Consider the following 21954-nt stretch of genomic DNA (forward strand, 5'->3'; position numbering starts at 1 on the left):
GGTCACAGTCTGCGTCCCCATTATCTTAAATTAAAAGAGGATTATTAGCCTGGATGACATTTAGATTATTCCAAATGTCAAGAACTCTTTGGAAACTGTCAGCAGAAAATGCATGTCCAATTCACCATCATTTTAATTAACAGTAGAAAGAATATTGAAATAATTGCCAACATAAAAATAATAAATATTTATCTACAACAAGGAGAGAAGAGAACATTCTAGAAGTTCTTTCATCCACTGACTCAAGACCAACCACGATAATCAATAACGGATAACCTTCTGTGTCAGATGCCGTAGACAGACTGCCAATTTCCAGTCACTACTGATTATTTTTAAGCATGGATGTTAATATTCTTACACCGCCATGGCTCGTAATTACAAATTTGTCAATATGACACTTCAAAGCACAACAATCAGTAGGATTCTTGAAATACACCCCAAAATAAAATTATTATTAAAAAAAACTTGTTGTACATATTGACAAGAAAAACAATTCTATAATCTGACAGATTTGAAAAATTAAGTTAATTTAGAGTTGACAATTGAAGAAAATTCATTTATGGAAATTAGAGCGTTCGATTTAATATTCACGTCTAATTTATTCCATAACCAAAGGGCCAGGGGAGGAAAATGAGATTCTGTCGTTCCGAGTTTGAATACTTAGCTTTTTTAAACAAAGAAGAATAATTACCTTACTGGTAACAATGTAAAATTGTACAAAAAAAAAAAAAAATCTCAGAAATAAGCAGGCAAAGCGCCAAAGATTTTGTTGCAGATAAATAGAAATGCCCCAATCTTTTAATTCTTATATTTGCTAAATTAACCAATTTATATTCAAAAATTTGTCGTACAATAGACGCGGATACGATTATGCAGAGCCGCAGAATATAGTTTTACAGTTTTTATATTCTGTGATTTAGATCGGTTGATTGTAACCAACGTTTTGTTATTTGCAACTGCAAAGGCGTAATGATTCCCCAAACAAACCGTAATTTTCTTATCAATTTAAAAAAAAAAAGCAAAATTCAAAAAAAGGTTGAAAGATGTAAGAAAAAAAGGAGATTCTGAATTTTCAGCACCAAACGTGAACAATGCCACAATTATACTTCATTTTATCTCAGTAACAATAAATGAGTATTTTATATCACTTATTCATGCCTATGTTTCTAAGCCATGTTTTTCTTTTTCTCTCCTTAAACTTTGTTCTGTTATATTTGCCATTAATGGAGAAAAAATTGAGACATTTTTTATGTGCAGAAAATGTTAATTTAACAAATATGCAAATATAAATAAAGACAAATCATCAAAGGACCTCAATATCGTGTCTATACGCTTTGTGTTCGTACATAAAAAAGGAATTCTACGTTTTACTTTACTGAGAAAGTGGTAGGTAAGTGGAACAGCCTCCCAGCAGAAGTGGTAGAGGGTAATACAGTGAGGGGATTAAACATGCATGGGATAGACGTACGGCTCCTGAATCTAAGACGAGACCAACGACTGATTAAGGTTTGAGTCTTTACAGCAGACTAGACGGGGGCCGAATGGGGTAGATTCTGTTTTAAAAAGATGTTCCAATCATCTTAACAACCATTAGAAGAGTCCAATTAGCGGGGCTATTCCATTGGTTTCTATGGTGATATGACTACTTTTGCACAAGAATGCAATCCTCGGTGGTAATTTTTAAGGAGCTGGAGAAGAATATTGGGCTGGCTACGTGTGGCCCTTAACCTATCATCACGATTAATATTAATGGGGTTATAAGGAGGACACGTAGTATTAATGCCTAATGGCTCCTGTCTATAGCGACATCACGGCGAGGCTCTTGACGTTGGGTGGTCGAGAGGATAATAAGCGTCTTCTCGGTTATAAGACTTTGTGATACTGGATACATTAAGCTGCGTCTGTAGTGTCCACAAACATCCTTCTATTACGTAAATTTATTGACACTAATGCATTTGTGATGAATACAAATAAAAAAATTGGGTGTCGATTTTAGCAAACGATGTAACAAGAAAATAAAAAAAAACCCCTGAGCTCGTGACTTGTATCCAGTTGCTTATAAATCACCAGCTTTTTAAAATTTTCATCTCTTGATTCATTAACTAAGTACTCAACTCATACACTTTCTACTTTAATGATTTTGTAGCCAATGTTGGAATATTTCCTAATCAAACAATTTGTCATCTGACACACGGCTCTCTCGCCGCTGGCAACTTTACAAGCCGTCCGACGCTTTAGCACTTGCCAAAAATGTCCATAATTTGCACAACAATATTTGCCTTTTGTGCAGAACAATTAGCGTTATTATTTTATGGACTAAGTCAGCAGCCCCGTATTCAGATTTCATATTGCCTCCTGCACTAAAGGAACCCCCTTCTATGGTAGCGACGCTCCGGTCACAGGCATCTCATTGGCCGGAAAAGTCCAAAGAATTACAGAAACCCAGACTATGGCGGCAGATCGGCCCCATCTAGTCTCCTGTTTCTTCTGAATTCTTATTAGAAGCTGAAATAGTCACCCACCATCGTCCATGAATTCCGCTCTCCTCATCATTTAACAAGGATAAAAGTTACTCTGTAACTATGGTGAAACTCTAATATTGGGATACGTCTCTCTCTATACATCTCTTAATATCCTTTTAAAACACAACACACAGAAATAGACATTATCGTTGTTAATCGAGTAACGGAACTCGGATCTTCATGTCACAGAAATTTCTCCAACGAAACCAACGGTGATTTATGGATCTCATTATGCCTCTCATTGGCAGCATCCTAAGGGTGAATAATTGGGGTCATAATACCACTAAACTACCCTTAAAGAAAGACAATGACATGTAATTATAAGTTAATTACCCGTCACGTTAATAGGAAGAACACAATTGCTCAGAATAAATTTTAATCAAAAAATGATTTTTTTCCCGATGAATTGTTTGTTTTACTTTCCGCGATTAACGCTTCGTATGGCATCATCGCTCTGTTTATGAGGAATCTTGCCAGATACCTCTGTCATTTATGAACTCGCAACATGTAAAATATATTATTCTAATTAGCTGTCTGCCGTTATAGATGACTTACACCGCTACTGAGTGACGCTGTGTTACATTTTTGACGACTTGGAATTCTTGCAGCCTGCCTGGGGCTAATGGCGACTCAAACAGTGGGTTAATTATGCTTCTTGTAATGCTTTGTATTATTCTAATCAGTTTAATTAAAGGAAAGAGTGCTTAATTGATCTGTGTGTTAAAGAGAAAATCATTTTTAAAACATCCTCTTCTCTACTGATGTTTGGAGAGGGTACGATTTTGTTACTCAGCTTTTCTAATCGCCCTGCGTGTAACATGTTTCCAAAATCTGTTACACGGGGTTATTATTGCTACATGTAGTTTATCCGTAAATATGAATGACCATACTTTGAGCCGATATAAATATGAGAAATAATAAGATTGTGTGAACGCCGAATTTTATTTGGAAAAACATTTCTTCCCAACAACAACAATGCTTAATAATAATAATAAGTAATAATATCTTATAATAGCTGTACTATATATATATATATATATATAGTATCCGCTGAAACTTATATTGAGGTGTTACTTATGTATCCCCCTAGCATAGGAGGACTGAGGATGATAAGGTGGTCCTGGCACTTTAAGGCCAGTGGCCGCCAATGGCATATATCAGAATACGAGTGTCGGCATGCTATGTATTTGTGCCGGTATCCACACAATGTAGCACCCGCTGGAACGCAGGATCAGGTGAGTATGAAATGATGTCAGCCCCCCGGCCCCCCATTGGCCCAGTGTACCATTCTTGGCATACTTGGAACTTCCCTGAGTAGGTATGTTGAGGGGGCAGAGCTAGCCCTAGGTGGAGAGGGGGACTAGCCTTTGTGGGTTGGGGCTAGCTATACATATGGGCGTGGCTAGCTCCAAATAGTCTTAAATGGATGAGCGTGGGTGGGGAGGGGGCGTGGCCAAACAGGTTTCCACTGCCTGGGGAAAAAAGAAAAGGCAAGGGACCAAGACACCTGGAAAGTAGCTCTTTATCTGGAGACTCCAGGTCAAACCCTGAGCGTTCCCAGGTATGCTCATAGGGTATACCAAAAATGTTCACGATTTTTTTGTTTCCTCGCTGGGCCTTAATGGAGTGAGATAACAATTAGAATTCTGGCTACATTCTAAAACCTGGTAATATTATCATTGTAAGCATAATATTATCTCTGGTGTCCAAAAGAAACCTTCAAAATACTTTGTAATAATAAAAAAACACTATGATTAGGAAGAATATTTAGCAAAGTTAGCTAATAGCATGACATTTGAATAGTATTGCAGTTAGAAGATGTTCCTCTGCATTTCCTGTACAGAATTAAATGAAGTTTTTGGTTAACACAGAGACTTTCTGAAATGAAATTACTCCCGGTACAAGCCGCCTGCGGTCAAATAAAATGACTGCAGAGAACATGTGATCTGTATCCGTCAGGCTGGGCACGGGCAGGCGGCGGGCATCTGGAAAACAATCGAACGGCCTAGCTGGGGATTTCTGACAGTATTTTATAACTAATTATACTGTTCATATAGCCATTCTGTAACCCCAAAAATAAAACAACAAAGAAAAATTTGCATTAAAATGCAGAGCACAAAAAAATGCCCGTATGCTGAGTTGACCTTTTTATTTAGTGTTTCATTTTACCTGATATTTTTAAAAACAAAATGTCAGTTTAAAATAAATTGCTCACAATAACAATATTTAGGGCAGAAATGATTATACAATAGTTAACGAATTGTTTAAATTTAAAATTCTAAGTTGTTAATGATGTTTGGCAACATTTTTTTGGCATACAAGAGACAGATCATGGTGCATTTATCTGAAGAGTAGTTCATAAGGTTCCATGTCCTTCTCCATAGATCCACTGGCTGGAATATAACCCATAAAAGATTTATTTTGTAGCTCTTTGACCTGTAACATTAACCAACATTTCTTGACGGTTTATCTACTTTGACCAGGAGTTCTTCTCAAATTATTATTTATAACAATGTTGGTGCTTTCAAAAAATATAAAAAATATAAAAACTGAACCTGATAAACCATGAGACTATATGATGAGTCTACATGGTAATAATGAACCCTGAATAAAGCGTTACTAGATACTCAAAGAGGAACAATTTTTAATCTTTAGCTACAAAGGAGCAAACATTCTGCAACTACTTTAGAATTCATTGTTTACAGGAAAGTGGAGAAAGACGACGCTGGCATTTTGTGTTTGCTTTTTAAATATATTTTAGCACCAAAAAAGTTAAGTTTCCAAGACAAAGGTTGATTAAATAAATAAATTCTGTAATTACTGTTGTTTTGAGAGTAAAAGAAACATATGGTGACTTGTTTAGGAGGAGCAGGTTGGAATCTCATTTGACAATATTATTAATTGATTTAGATAGCGCCATCATATTCTGCAGCGCTGTGTAACGGAGACTTGAGAAACCCATGTAATGGGTTAAAGGACTATCAACTATTTGACAAAGTCAGCTAACCAATAGCTGTATATCCGCCAAGCCCCCCCCCCCCCAGCTTTGTTGCCCAAAGCTATTTCCATTCTGTGTCACATATCATCAGCCAGGAGATGATATGTATGTTACGCACCTCAGTGGAGTAAGATAAATTCAATATTCCAGGCGTTTAGAGGTAAAACAGGTCAAAACACAAAAGCCTTCAGCCCGGGGTATGAAATATCCAACAAGCAATCAATGAGAGGCCCAATGACAAATCTCAGTGTTTGACGTCCCCGATGGCCTCGATGTGTTTATCAATATTATGACTGTATTTATATATTATCATAAGTTCTGTTTCCTTAGATCAATATTTGCATCAATTCACACGTTTTGCACACACTGAGATATTAATCCTGAAATACATTAATTCTGGGAATTATCCAAGTTATTCTATATCATCCGTTTGGCCCATTTTCCTAGATGGTTGATCAATGGCCATGTCCTTCCTTCTGAATCAATGCACACACACTGCCATTCAAAGGTTTGGGGAAACTCAGAAATGACCTTGTTTCCCAAACAAAAGCAAACTTTCCCCATTAAAATAACATGAAATGGATCTGAAATCCAGCGCAGACGGGGTTAATGTTGTAAATGACTATTGTAACTGGAAACATCTGATTTTTAATGCAATCTCTTCATAGGGGTACAGAGGCCCTTTATCACTCCCATCACTCCTGTGTTCCAATGGCCCTTTATCACTCCCATCACTCCTGTGCTCCAATGGCCCTTTATCACTCCCATCACTCCTGTGTTCCAATGGCCCTTTATCACTCCCATCACTCCAGTGCTCCAATGGCCCTTTACCACTCCCATCACTCCTGTGCTCCAATGGCCCTTTATTACTCCCATCACTCCTGTGTTCCAATGGCCCTTTATCACTGCCATCACTCCTGTGTTCCAATGGCACGTTGTGTTCGCTGATCCAAGTTTAAGTTTAAAAGGCCAATTGATCGTTAGAAACCCTTTTGCGATTATGTTACGCACAGAAATGTCCTTGTTTTCCATGAAAACAGCTCAGTGACCCCAAACTTTTGAATGGTCGTGGATACAAAACTTGTTGGCTAGCTTCAGAATCAGTAGAACAACTTTATTGCAATTCCTATTTCTTTTGCTGGTAAAAGTTGCTATTGCTATTTGTTACAATTCAGTTATTAATTGTAAAATATCTTTTGTTGTATTATTTTAATTGCTGTTGTTGCAATATTTTCTGCTTCCTCTTCCATTGCTAAATATTCAGTTTGGCTGTTTGGGTTTCAAAAGGCTTAGCATACCTCTGGAGAGCAAAGGGTTAAAAATTCAGTCCTGAGGGGTATGTAATACACAGGTGCACACAAATAGTTAAACCCTCTAATTCATTTTAAAGTGGAATTGATATAAATGTAGAAATTTGGTAGCGGAAAAATTCAAAGTATTACATTTACGATGTTTTTGTTTCTAGATCCGCGATATATCAGCAACTCCTTCTCGTTTTACATAGATTTTAGAATTTGGAATTATAGATCCTCGTATCATGTGGCCCGGACCTGTCTATGATAATCGCAGACAATCCCTGCTAAAAGGCCCCAAATTCTTAGAAATATCCAATTAAAACTGATCATTTTTTCCCAAGAACATCCTGCTTATACATTTATGAAAGCCCCTGGCAAAGAATGTCCTTTTAAATTTAGACTAAAAATGTATAATTAACCTGGATAAATATTTGAACAAAATATGATATTAAAAGATATTACGATTTCAGGCTGATTCGGTTTAACAATCTTTTCCAGAGCGCATATGTTTAAACCCAAAATGAGGTCATTATATATTTTAGTAGAGAAATACAGCGGCTCCTATCGATGAAGAAAGCAGCAACTTACGCCAAAGGTGTCAACAGTTTATGAGGGAAGGGATTCCAGGTTATGATGTCACAACCTGAAGTCCATGGAATGAATGTGGTCTGCATGGTTTTTTTTGGCGGTTGCAGCCCATGTAAAGTCTTAGGTTTGTGCTAAATGAATGATTGTGTTTTCCAGAAAACGAAGCTCTACTTCATGATACGAAATACTTTTTTTAATCCCAAACTACAAAAAAAACAAAAAACAACCCAGTAGAAATACAATCCAAACAAAAAACAAAATTATATTTTGCTCATTTAGCTTTGTTTTTTTAATTTAACTTTGTTTATATATGTAAAAGAAAAAAAGTTTTATTAGTGACATTTGACGGTTTTTGCCATGAATTTGTATAACTAATTTTATTGAGTAAATGGTACTTCCCAAAGGTCTAATCCTAGATTGTTTGGGGTACGTACGAGACATCACATGATTTTATTAGAGATGTCTCTTTTTTCCCCCTTGAATGGTCAGTGGGGTCTCCACCTGCTCCATACAAACGGGATGCATCGAGTAGACATTACCCCCCATGAGCTGTGAGCCGATATTCACTAGAAACCTATAATGGTTGGTCATTGAGCGATAACAACACATGGAGCTATGATGACACATGAAGCTATGATGACACATGGAGCTATGATGACACATGGAGCTATGATGACACATGGAGCTATGATGACATATGGAGCTATGACCACACTTTGAGCTATTATGACACTTCCAACTAATTTTTCTGCCTTGATTTTTTACCAATTAACACAAAATCTTGTCTTCTGGTAGAATCGGTGGCATTATGCCAACATGTGGCTCATGGCTAAATTATCTTATTAAGCATGCAACATCGTACTACGAAACATATATATGGCTGTTGTGATTGGGGTCACCCTTGATAAACATTTTTTAAAAATAAACTCTCTTCCAACTCCATCCATGTCCTGTCACCCAGTACGTATTAGCAAGCCTGGGTTTCCACTACTATTACGAGGACAATTTATAGCCAAATGCCAGGCTGGTTACACGGATGTGCTTGAACACGTATATGGTGTTTCATGGAAATAATAATAATTTTCCTATTGTCTTCTTTAATAAAGTTGAAATATTTTTCTTTTGAGCCCAGACTGATCTGTCCCCCGATGCATATTGTGTTCTGTATTGCTTGGCTTTGAAAGTCACGGAATGCGGGTGTTATATCAGCTGTAACCCTGTAGACATTCGTGGAGAAGACCCTCAGCTGCCCTGTTACATGTTTTCTTCACACTGATTGATGAGGACTCGTGTCTTACAAAGATGACTTTCACCTGGGCTACTAATCTCCTGGACCTTTCACCTTCTACTTCGTAAAACTCAAAGCCACCTTTGTCCTATAGATCGACGCCATTCCTTTTTCCAGTGCCATGTTTATTAAATTAATTCCTGAAAAATGCTTCATGTGTCTTTCTTTAGTAAATCAGTTTGCCATTGTGTGTAATAGATCTTTATATAGATAACAGGATAGTCGCCCCACATTCCAGGGAAGTAGAAGTAGATGCAAAGGGATGATGACAGAGATTGCTCCACGCGGAATTTCTTTCTGAAAACCTGATTCTTTCATTTTGCTCCAAGCAGTTTCTGGTTTCCAAACACTGCCCATTGTTTGACGTTTTACAATGTATACGAGCTATTGCGACGAAATGCTTGTAAATGCAAGGAACGAAGATTGGGCACTCCTGTGTATACCATCACAGAAATCCAGAACCTGCTGGCACGTCAAGTTTTTTGGTCTCCTTCGATCCTCTGTCTCTTTTTGTATTCAGGAGCTATATGCCTATCCCATGCATGTTTAGATTTCTTCGCTGTATTAATCCCTACCACATCTGCTGGAAGGCTGCTCCACTTGCCTACCACATTCTCCGTAAACTAAAACTTCCTTACGTTACATCTGACATCATCTCTATCTACAACCAACTCCAAGTTGTGTGAAAGACACAGCAGTTTCTTGCCTGACTTCAAGTGAATGGAATAAGGAAAATGACCCCAAAGCAACATGATTGGGGTATCACCATTACATTACATTATTACATTACATATATTTATAAAGCGCCGGCAGATTCCGCAGCGCTGTTACAATCAGTAGAACAGTTTAAAATCACACACAATAACAAACTGGTACAAAGGAGAAGAGGGCCCTGCTCTTCTCCTTTGTACCATTAGCCCAGAACTTTGTTTTCATACCCCAATATTCACATATTCAGATGGTCTACAAGATTTTGAAATGTGTCGTTGTTCCAGACTAAGAAACAAATAAAAAAATGAAATACAATGTATCATACGCAAACCCGACAGCAGATCTCACACTTCCGTAAATCCACATATTAGCTTCGATCTAACAGCAAATTTTGTTTTAACCCATTAGCCAGCAATCCGCGACTTTATTTGATTAGTGCAGAGATTTATGAAAGACGTAATTTTCCATCTATCGCTGCTGATTTTCAGTAATAGCGTTTTAATTACTGCGAGGAGCGTAGTCCTCATTTCGTGCTTTTTGCATAAAACGGTTTGATGAGGCTCTGATAATGTTAATTGTGGTCAGCGCTGAAATCAAATCCCTATCAACTATGAATAAGGCTCGAGTCAACAGAGGAGGTTTTCGTGACGCCGGATACATTGGGACGCTCGCATTCACAGTTGAGTTCAAATGAAAAGCTTTGTACATCACTCATCTATTCAGCCGACGATCCTTTGTTTCTATAATTCTAGAAAAGCGGATCAGTGGAATTTCTGGTTTTTGATTCATAATAGGTGGCAAAAGTGTCACACAAAGAATTCCCCCCCTTCCAGAAACTCATTAAAAGCCATTATTCTAGTTTTGCAGATATTACAGCTCAAGAATAGAAACGCGCAGACGCTGCTGAACTCCAAATAATGTTCAGTAAAATGTGTTATTATACATATTTGCATTAAAGAGAGGGAAATATACATGTGGGTGTTTGTCAAACAGGAGTTTAAATGGTTTAAAGGTTAAGTGATTGCATTGGGAACTGTAGTCAGTTATTAAAGTATCTGAATATGTGTTTCTTGAAGGCAAGCCGGGGGAGAGGAACGCTATGATCCGCGAGCTTGCGGATGAATGTGGAGCGTTTGATGCACCGGGCAGCCTTTTTATTGTTACCAAAATCATTGTCTCTGAGTCCACTCTGTCTTGGTTTAACTGGTTCCTATTAGTGAATAAAACATAGAAGACACACTTACTAATGTCACTAATGTCCCATGCACAGGATAAGCTTGATATCACTGATGTCCCATACTCAAGGTCTTGGTGATATCACTAATGTCCTACACCATGGGTCTGTCTAATGTGATTGCTGTTCCGTGCATGTAGTGTATGTGATGTCACTAATGTCCGATGGCCCACTGAGGTCATTTGCTTCTTACGGCGTCATCTGATGCTTTAATGAAGAGCAGAGATTATCAAATTCCCAGCCTCACTTTTATTACATCACAGATCTTTGCCATCATGAAATGTTTTGACGATAAATCTCTTGTTCAAACCTCTGGGAGTCCATTGTACATTTTCTTATAATGTTTACTTGCCTGCTGTCTCCCCAGAAACTAAATCTCGAATTAAGATTGTGCAAGCGTTAGAGCTGCCATGCTGATGTGTTAATAATGATGACATCATGATTGACCATTACATAGCTACAATGTATCATATGCGACATTCAGATCTCCAGTAAATGTGGGGATTTTGCAAGTTTGGGAGGATTATCAGACATAGTATCAGATTCTTTTGGGTTCATTAAATTCAGGCTAAATCTGTCTCTCAACGCGTGTACCTCTGGAAAAATGACCAAAGCCCAAGAAATCATCTCACCAGATGTTCCTCTTAATAGCCATCGGGATATTTTCTTTTCAATGCACCTTGAAGACAGAAGTAAAAAAAAAAAAGTTCAAATGCAAAAAAATAAATTATCAGACCTGCGCGGCTCTGAAGATTAATGATCTGAAACGATCGGGAACTATAAAGCAGAAATAGGAAATGTTATACTGCATGCGAAACAAATCGGAACAGAGTGAACGTAGTTCCTGCGCCACACGTCGTAAATATATCTCACGGTGGGTCTCTCGTGTACGTAACCCGGGAGACAGCCCCGCAGATGGCACGAACCATCCACGGCGTGGAAATTAGCCGTTGGTGATGAAAGCGTAGTGCGTCTGCTTACAAAGCCGCGTTTCCTTCTGTAGAATTATTGTGTGTTACCCTCTTTACAATGATTGTGTTTTCAGTCCAAACTTGGCCACTGTCACTGTTGCTAAGGAGAAAAACTTAAAAACCCATCAGTCTTCCTTTACAGAAGTAATAATAATTTCCTCATCTAAAAAAACCCGTATAAAGAAGCAATTTCAGAGGGACGAGATTTCTTTAAATGGAACGTACATCGCGTTAAGGAATTTAGAGCGAAAATTCCCATCTGTGGCAGACATCATTTTGCTTTTTCCTCTATGCATGAGATCACTCGCACGTTTGACGTGAACATAAACAAGATGTGGGCCTTATTGCTGAAATAACCACGCAGTCCTTCCAGGCATCTTGCAGTAGGATAGTGAGATAATTGAAAGATGGCTTTTCGGGCGGCCATTTTTTTCTTGGTGGCCATTTTGTAATTTAAAGTTAAGAGTGGGGTACACTTCAAGCATTGTTTATGGTATCTGGGGGCTCCTGTAATCCCCCTCTGCATGGAACCCATGTGAAATCTCCACTGCATGCCACAGCTCACTAAATACACGCTTCGGGTCATGTATGTGTGATTATTTAGTCTACCTGTTAACAGTTACAGGCCGTGGCTTGCGATTATGAATCTAGAAACATACACCGGTTACTAATGCACATCTAATAGACACCGGTTGCCAGAGAAACTGTGATTCTTCTGAACGTATTCATTAGTTTATTCTCCTTAGCAAGAATTTAATTAATGTAAATGAACATTCCGTGGGTTTGTTGCTGTTCTTTCCATCACAACCAGAATCCAAGTCTTTGAGGGTTAAAAAAGTTTTGTATGGAAGGGGAAAATCTAACCTCCTTCAATAAATTGAATGCATTTTTTTTTTTCTTAATTTGAAAAATTGCTAAGAGAATTGAAATTGAACATTTGCTTAGCTTACAATAGTCCCTAACTATGACATCATAAATCACAAACTGGGAGAATGGATATTAAATATTTGCTTATGATGTCACAAGGCAATGCTTCTAACGAAGGACATTATATTTATATATATATATATATATATATATATATATACAGTATATATATATCGAATGTATACATTTTCCTGTTGATTTATAATGTTCTCATATGCTTGTTCGACTATTGTTTTCTACGTGCTACTTTCACGGTGTAACCCATGTTTAGGCGGCGGTGTCCCTTTAACATCTGGTATTGACATTTGTGGAATTAATTAGTCTACAAGGTGTGATGGAAATGTGCGATTCCAGTCTCTCTGATACCATTTTACATTAATTACAGAAAAAGATGTTTAACACCTTCACGAGCTGAGATTTTAAGCCAGACGGTGTTGACAGTTTGGCCAATTTTGGTGCAGGTTTGTAGAAAAATATAGATTTTCACTTTTTTTTTATGCAATATATTTCTTTGCCTTCAGATTCTCAATCTTCATTATTTTCCCTCTCTCAGTATCCAGTTATGCCATGTGGCCGGCGGACGCTGGATCCTCTGTTGGCTGCATGAACATGATACAAACTAGCACATCTACATGTAACTCAATGTTTAGAACTTCCAAGAGCCATGGTGCGGTTGTAGATTGGAAACACTGTCTTGATGTCATCTCTTTTTTATAAAGAAGAACCACTCAGATCTAGTAAAAGCATTCAATGGGGAAACTAAGCTGGGGAAGATGGTGGAGAGCTATCAGAAGTTCTTATCTTCCCATCTCATCACCAAGTATTATCCACCGCTGCAGTTCAAGATGTGATCATGGGGGAGGTGTGGGGGGTAAACTCTTGTGATGTGGTATTAAGGAACATTCTATTTATCCCTTTGCATTCTTCCATAGTACAGAAGCAAGGTGCCAGAGGGTGACATTTCACCACGATTTTGTTTATGTAAAGGAAGCATATTTCCCTGCCACTTCATAGTAGAGTCTAAACACTAAAGCACTAAACATGGCAGATGTGACCATATTCCCTGATAGACTTTTCCAAAGTAACAAAGCCGAGCCTGGAAACCTTAGGGTCCTTCATTAAATCTTCCCTTTAATTTTTTTTTTTGGTGGATTGAGTTTTTTTTCTCCAAGTTTCTTGGCCTTTGTTATTACCTGGATTCCAAATTCCAAAGTGCTATGCGTTCAGGATGATGTGTAAGAAAAAAAACAAAACAATTTGCAAGTTCCAAATGTGTCATTTATAATATTAAAAGTGAATCCATCCATGGTGCTCTCAATGTTAAAAAAAAAGTTGCAAAGTCAGAATACAGAAGTTGCTATTTGATCCAAATTAATCCAATTCAGACATTTTTATTAATATCATCAGGTTTAACGGCAGATACTGAGATGTACAGTATGTTTTGTGCGTGCCGGAAAATTTCTGTCTAATGATACGATTTGGAAAGTAAGATGAGCGTCTGGAAGCCATTCAGCTGCTATCTGGCTACTGCTTATAGCAAGTATATTTAACAAGTAGCAAGAAAGTGTTTGATGGACAGTAAGGACTGGTAGAGAACTGGAGGAAGATTTTAGATGTGAAGGAGCGGAGTTGATATCGAGAAAAAAAGATAAGATTGAGACCAGCCTAGAGAGGAGGTCAGGATTAAAGTACAGATTAAACCTGAACTATAAGGAATGTCAAGAAGTGAATTGATCTGGGAGATTGAAAGATGCTGCAGTTGAAACTGAATTTTAATCCCCTTGGGAAGTGGGCAGGAAGCCCGAGAAGTCATTTCATCTAAATAACACCTCCAAGGCTGAGATCGGAAATCTAATAAACTCTGTAAAAAAAGAAAGAATCCCAGCTAGATTCTGTATGAGTTCTCGCTCTGTTATCTGAGCCCAATCTACTAAACAAACACCCCAACTCCTTATCATACTGCCTGTGGGGAACAACAAATAATGTATAATCACCCAGACAGACACTCTGACTTATGAAAGTCTATGGCGGAATGGACTTCATTAGCATCGCCATAAAGCATCAGCTCAGTGTGGTGTTTGAAAGTCACCCAAAATATCACATGACTGACAAAATTAGATAAAACCCGCTTTCTGTCACAGACAGACATTACTGTATACAGAGCTGGGGGGTTATTACTGTATACAGTGCTGGGGGTTATTATTACTGTATACAGTGCTGGGGGTTATGTTTAAATAGGTATATTTATCCTATGGAGCTTCCCCCTTAACAATAAAACTTACCGTGGGAGACCCCCTCCAGGTTTTCTGTAGCAGAAGATACAATTAGGTTTTATGCGGTTACACGGGAAGAAAGTTCTATGAACAAGAGGGCTACAAGTAGCAAGCAACCCCACAGCCCCATACCAAGTATGATTGGGTGCTTCAAGGCATTCCCAGTTGGCCATGACAGACACATCCTATCCTACAAACAATGCCGATAGGAAATGTTGTGTATGTCTATGCAACTAATGGCCTCAACCGCTTCATAATATGTTCATTTAGGGAAATTCTGTATATGTAGCACTAAACCTGGACAAAAAAAAGCCCCCTGGGGGCTGCATTGTACATAGCCCCCATTAAGTCTGAGGTGTCAAATATGTATTTGCTAACAGAAACCAGAACTGTTTGTTTAACCAGCACTCTCTTCCCTGTGATTAGAGACGTGCGAATCCCCCGCTGTTCATTTTCCCCCAAAATATTTGCAGCTGGAGGGAAAAAAAATGAACAATTTGGTTTCTAATATTGTTCTTAAGGGTCAAATTACATAACAGTAAATTTGAAGGCGATATATTTTGGTTATTGGAGTGATTTACGTTTCATAGGTTTTGAATATGTTGCAAAATGTTCGTTCTTTAGACAAACCTCAGTATGTGGAACATATGTTTAATGTACACTTAACAGCTTGTAGAGTTTATTATCGAGAATCAAGAAATGTGTCTCCCCGTCCCGATGCAGAAACGGAAATATATAAAAGTTTCATGTTTATAGATATAAAGGCTGTATCGGGACTTTAATATTTTGAAAATGTTGGGTTTTTTTGTAACTTTTGAAAATGTTATATTTATTGAAAATATAAAAAATATTGATGCAAATTAACAAACCGGGTTGTGGAAACATGTTTGTTTTAGCCACCTCAAAATTCCATTTTAGAATAATTTGAGTTACGGGGAAAAGTGCTCTTTTAAAATAAATATTTATGTAATTAAAATGTGTAACCGCTCATTCAGCAATATTGATATTTTTTTTTAAAGGGGCAGTTTACTGTTCCTAACAGCCCTGCTGTGAGTACTTTAACATTCATCCTTTAAAAAAAAATAAGACAAAAAAAACTTACTTGAGGCAGAAGCTGCAGATCTAAAGCTGCAGCTGTCCATCTCCTCAATGGTCTGGCATTTTTTTTGCCACTGATTGGCTGCTTTAAGCAGCCAATCAGTGGCAAGGAAGAGCTCCCTTTGAAATCAACAGACCCTAGCCTCAGTGTTCACAGAACCAGCACTAGAGGGATCCTGCAACTTTCAAGGTAGACGCTAAAGGGATCACGCAGCTATAATAATAATAATAATATTGTTACTGTTACCTAATATATTGTTGTCTTTTTTAACAATGAGCCGCTGATTGGAATGCAGTTATTACAAAGGATATGAGCTGGTTTATTTTTTTTTCATAAGGCGCTGATCCCAGGAACAATAAGCGAAATGTGTCTATGTTTCGAAAGGAAAGAAATTAGACTGGTGGCTCACACTAACCCGAAATCAAGCTCGGTGTTGTCTATTAAGTCATTGTGCGGACCGAGGAGTGAAGTTGGGTGATAACTAAGCTGCTCTGCCAGCCAGGAAAGCGTGCAACATGTTATTAGGTGGACACATTGCACCCTGTTAATGGCACAAAGCCATTTATGTGGTTATAAAGGTCTGGAGTGCCAGGGGAATAACATGTCCGTCATTTCTCCCCTTGGAGACTCAGCCCTCAGCAAAGTATTACTCAAGACCCGTCAGAAATGGGAAAATTCGTCAAGCGAATTAAGGAAAGTAGAACATGACATGAGCGAGGCTTCTACAAGACAATAACGGCTTGTCTGACATCTGTCTTAAAATATGTTTGCTCTGTTATCACGTGGAGGCATCAAGGAAAGAGAGACAGCCAAATGAAGATCTGTTGAAAACATGTCTCACTGTCCAATGTATGGGCCAACCAAGGGCCAAGCTGCCCCTCTGTAACATTGTTACTTTTGGAACAGACCGGACATAAAAGGTCAGAATTATTTTTTTAATTCTATGTTTCCTTGATGCCTGTGAAATATCGTACCAACGTCTTATAAACAGATGAGGACCTTAGGAAGGTATTAAGGAACCTCCTTTCTCTAGTTACCGGACACACAATGGAACGATTTGAAATATAGGTAGTCTGAAGTCGAGGAAGAAGATGCCTGTAGAATGGGCAAATTGGTTCGTATGCCCCCCAAAAATGTCTGGGTTTTCTATAAAAAGTGATACTGTCTCAAAAAAAGTTACCATGGTGACTGGATTCTTTCACCACTTTGGACTGGAATTTCCATTACCGTACATAAACCGCAGCTTTCCTACCCCATACAATCTCAATACATTATTGGCCCATTTAAATTTTGTGTAGGTATGGGGCAATTTATCTTTGAAATGAATAGGTTTTGTTCTAAGAACACATTATATTAGAAACCTTTCCCCATTTATTCTTTAATATAAAACAACTGAAAAATAAATCATTGATATTAGACTTCAAACTGTACGTTTTTTTTTTTTACATTTTCCATTATTTTTGTACATTTCCTTCTCCAAACTAAAGGAAAACATTGTTGATCGGTTGAGTAATAGTCCGCTGATAAAAATAATGCATATATATAGAACCATACTAAACCGAGGATTAAGGAGGAATAAGTCACTTTATTGAATATTTGTTGTTAAAGCTCTTTATAGAATAGAGGGTCTCGGATTACATAGAGCGAACAAAGCGTCCTGAGAGCGCGGGATGTCTCCGAGGTATTGTAAATAGCATGTGCGATTAGACCCTTCCTGAGTAATGAAATACAGAAACACAACCTACCAAGCCGAGCTATAAGAATTAAAATCTCCATGACTGCTTCAGGTTCCTATTTGGGGAAGCCCGTTTGTCTTTGTCTCCTGCTCGGGGCCAGCGGTCTCATCTGGTTGACTGTCCATGGTTACGTCTTGGTTAGAATTCTAACCTCCATGTGCAGAAGTCTACCGTTTACTGGCGTTAATGGGCTGCCCAGTTTAACACGGAACGGTACAATTGTTTCAGGAGCTTCCTATAAGAAGTAAACTGGATGCTGCGTTTTCCTTGTTGGTTAGATGTAGACGACCTGAATCGAGCGGAAGCGTCATTGCCTGATTGTATCCGTATTTCCTAATATTTAATCACCAAATTCATCAATTCACAGATGGGAAATGTGCAGAATGGTGGGTGAAATGGTGTCAAATATCTCACGTGGCTTTAGTACAGACCAGGGGTGATAGTTCAGATATACTTTATCACTGAAATAACTAACATTGGTGGGTACAACATTTCAGGAAGTGTAATTATCATCCGGGGGCTGTATTTGTGTCATCGATGGCTTCCGTTGTCATGTTTCAGCGCATTGCTGAGTTGTTAAATAGGTACCGGGACTCTTTAATAAAATATTTCCCACCAAATTACACTTTATCCTTGGAAAATGATTCCGCAGCTCTTAGAAAATGTATAGCAGGAGAATTTCCGGGGACTCAAAGCAATATTTTTGCAGGTTTGGGTTATTTTCTTGTCACTCACCATTAATTTCCCCTTCCTGACCAAAGGTGTGCAATAAACTTAGGCAGCAGGAAAAAAAAGTAGCCCTGGCACTTTTAGGCCAACATCCGCTAAATGACTCATTTGGCCAACGTTACTCTTCTTCCAGCTCTCGGACGCTGAATTACGACTCCTGCCACTCTGATGGTAATAAAGCTGTGTGAACGGCACTCTCAACCACCATCCTACGTGCCATTTGCCCAGTGGGCCAGCCCACCCTTGTTACCCTGTATGGGGTAAGTGTATCTGATCTAGATGGGTCGGATCTGTGGGCAGGTTCTAGGTCTCTATGTCTTTTTTTTTATTCTTTATTCATTAGACAGTAATGGAGATTTCATTAAACAGCTGAAGAGCTGACGCTTGTAACATAATGTCGGATGAGCTCTTCTGGCTAACGAATCCTCCTCTGCGATAATTTGAATAAAGGAACCAGTTAATTTTACATTAAAAACACTAACAATCGGATTCTCCTCCCGCCTATTGTGCGCTACGAAGGCAGATTAATGAAAAGCATTTTCCCCTCGAACTCCGCTGACATAATCAGCGAATTAATCAGAAAAAAAAAAAAGAAATCAAAAATTAAATTTAAGTTCGCGGAATAGAAGATTTATTCAATTACAGGCCGATGATTAATTGCATATTTCACACGGAACTCGGTTTATTGCGATTGCTAAATATCCTGATTACCCCGTTTTCACGGAGGGCTTGCGGCCGCGCAGGGTCTTAATGGAAGAAGAATCGCTGGATAAGGCATCTCACTGATTTATCTATACATTATATAGAGCATCTCACTGATTTATCTATACATTATACAGGGCATCTCACTGATTTACCTATACATTATACAGGGCCCCTTTCGCTGATTTAACTATACATTATACAGGGGCCCGGCTCACAGATTTAACTATAAATTATACAGGGCCGGCTCACTCATTTAAGTATACATTACACAGAGGCCAGTTACTGATTTAATTATACATTATACAGGGGGCCGGCTCTCTGATTTATCTATACATGTATACAGGCCGGCTGATTTAATTATACATGTCCTGCAGTTACCCAGGTAAGCAGATCACCTGTAGATGTTTCATGGAAGGATGAATTAACATTTGAACAGAAAATAAAGAACTAAAGAATCCCAGGGGTCTGATACTGAGGGGTTGGGGTACATAGCAATGGCAGCACCTCTACCTGGCTGGGCATCCAGGCCAGGACTACAACACACAGTAATAACAGTAATAGCACGAGGATGTATTAAAGAATAAACGGCATTATACAGGGGCCGACTGGACACACCAAGCCCTGTCTACCCCGGCCCAGCACCCTCAGCCGTCACCCTAATGGCTGATGGGTAGCGGTTGGTGCAGACAGGTTGGGGCCCTTTGAGGTAATCCACAAGTTTAAAGCAATGGAGACTGACAGAAAATATAAAACTGCGATCCACAAAGAAGGCCGTGTAAATCTTTATTAATGTCGGTGACAGACAGGATGGCCGTCGGCGTGACGGGGAGAGGATACTCCTTACCCCTCAGAGGTGTTCGGCTGCGTAGGCCTGAGGGGAGATCCAGGTCTGTCAGCCATTTGCTGCATCTGGATCCTGTTCCCTCAGCTCTCTCTCAGGGTGCAGCTGGCAGCACTGGAACCCCACTGGATTCTCACTGGATCCCCTCTGGATTCTCACTGGATCCCCTCTGGATTCTCACTGGATCCCCTCTGGATTCTCACTGGATTCCCACAGTTTACACTGGATCATGGATTAGAGGGATGCTGCAGGCTGTCCTTCTCCCTCTGTGTCCCATAATGTTCTTGTTCTGGAAAGTTCCAGTTCTGGGGCCTCCCCATTGGCTTAATTTTTCACATGACCACCCAGCTAGTGACTGTCCTTAAATGTCCCAGATGTGCAGCAGGGAAAATCTGGGGCCCACAGAATATTATATACCTATAAATATATACAGTATATACCGCTATATATATATACACAGCATGTTTAACCCCTTATATCCCAGGAATATACAAGGTGCAGGCCACCCTGTTAGCACACACAGGGTTAATGCATCATTCCTTTGATTGACAGCGGCTGTAAATTACTTTTTCTGACAACGGACGAAAAGTAATTATTTCTCCTCTCTGAGTGGGAAAGGACCGCAGCATATCTCACAACTAACGTGAAAATCCCGTTACTAAGTGTCCGCTCACACTCTTGTTACCCCCTTCCAAGTCACCTCCCGGGATAACACACCCTGAACCCTAAAAATACTTCACAATAGAGCCAAAGGTAGATTTAATTTCCACAAAAAAGAGGGGTAAAAACACTCACCCGTGGGGGGCTATTATGTGCCATATCCCGTCCTAACAAGATGCCCCCCTCTAGTGGCAGAGGGCTGTCATTACCCAAAAATTTAGACTTTAGATCTACGTTAGGCAGGGTCTTGGCAGTCAAGAGGTTAAGAACTATTTTTAGTAATTATATAATGGGTTAAACCGCGGGTTCTCGGTATGAATCTTTGCCACGTTCCGGCCAATTGACTCCCCGCATCTCCCTAATTCCCGAAGAGCCGAGGCGTGTAAAGTTTGCGTTGCTCGCGGTTCTCTGCGCAGATATCCCGACCAGCATTGATTTTTCTCACGTAACGGCAGCCATTAATTCTCCCGCCAAAAGCGACTCGCGGGGTTATTAGGAAAACATTTGCTTATCCGCAAAAATTGATTTATTTGTTTCCATTCACTTTTATTTCCCTAACATCGAGCGATTATACTATTTTTTTCGTAGATAAAATTAACGAAGGAACTCGACCAGAATATTTTTCTTTTGTTTTCTTTTCTATTATAAAAACGAGCTTCATAATTGGCCCATTACGGCAGAGGCAGGCGGGGATACTTTGTAGCACCTCGCGGAACGTCTGATCGGAAGAACCATTCCATTGTCTTGGATAAATCATGTCTCTTGGGTTCCCCCATTAACCTGTCCGTTGTTATCATGCACCCCCTCCTAGACTAAAAAGCCTATGGAGAGAAACCCAGAACCATGCCGGCAGATCGGCCCCATCCGGCCCCCGTCTAGTCTCCCGTTTCTCCTGGTGTAACGACTCAAACCTTAATCAGTCGTCGGTCTCGTCTTAGATTCAGGAGCCGTATGTCTATCCCATGCATGTTTAATACCCTCACTGTATTACCCTCTACCACTTCTGCTAGGAGGCTGGTCCACTTATCTACCACCCTCTCAGTAAAGTAACACTTCCTTCAGTTCCATCTCGATCTCTGACCTTCTCGACTGAGGCTGGTCTTTTTTTTTCTTGTTTCAAGTTAAGAATGCAAGTTTTAGGCGATGCATCGGGACTCGGTTCTGGAAACAGATGCAACCGGTGGTCTAGGATTTAAGAATAAACTCATTAGGTTCCAGAGGCGACCGAGCAAGTTCCTGTCTCATCAGACTCATAAACCCGCGCCTTCTCATTTAACGAAGCAACAAGTGCCATGACCTTCTGTTTTGATTGAGAGGTCATTATCCCAGACTGAATATTGTGCAGAAAGGGCAAAATCTGCATGGGCCACCGGGATG

The sequence above is a fragment of the Sceloporus occidentalis genome, unplaced genomic scaffold (assembly GCF_023333645.1).
Source record: "Sceloporus occidentalis isolate IW3139 unplaced genomic scaffold, rSceOcc1.0.p SCAF_435, whole genome shotgun sequence".
Taxonomy (NCBI): Eukaryota; Metazoa; Chordata; class Lepidosauria; order Squamata; family Phrynosomatidae; genus Sceloporus; species Sceloporus occidentalis.